The sequence below is a fragment of the Narcine bancroftii genome, chromosome 14 (genome assembly GCF_036971445.1).
Source record: "Narcine bancroftii isolate sNarBan1 chromosome 14, sNarBan1.hap1, whole genome shotgun sequence".
Taxonomy (NCBI): Eukaryota; Metazoa; Chordata; class Chondrichthyes; order Torpediniformes; family Narcinidae; genus Narcine; species Narcine bancroftii.
In genome coordinates, this window is record NC_091482.1 from 18,372,919 (window position 1) to 18,373,374 (window position 456).

Here is a 456-nt window from a genome sequence, read left to right on the forward strand (position 1 = left end):
TATCGCTCATCCCCCCCATTTCCCACCTGTGTTCTTGTGCCTGGATAATTTCCCAGGAGGCAATTTTGCGCGGGAACGAAAAAGTAGACCATGACAGAAGTCCAGTGCACTGTTGGTTCCAGCAGCTCCAAAAATAAAGTTGTTTTAAGCATTGAACCCACGCGAGGTTGTTCTTCGCCAAGGAACGAGCATGATGTGCTGTGATTTAAGTAAGAAAAGGACCCTACCTTCCACACCGATGCAATCTAACCCATAATTGGAAATGTTTCAAATGGCCATTCTAGATTTATTTAGAGTCTGGTGGATGAAAAGTGTTTATGTTTCCACACGTGATGGGTGAAGATGACAGGATTCAAATTGATGAGCCATCTTTCACATGATGACAGATTTTGAGGAGTCACATTTGATTCAAGTTTGTCTCCTGTGACCAGAAACAAGGTATGAGCTTCGACCAAT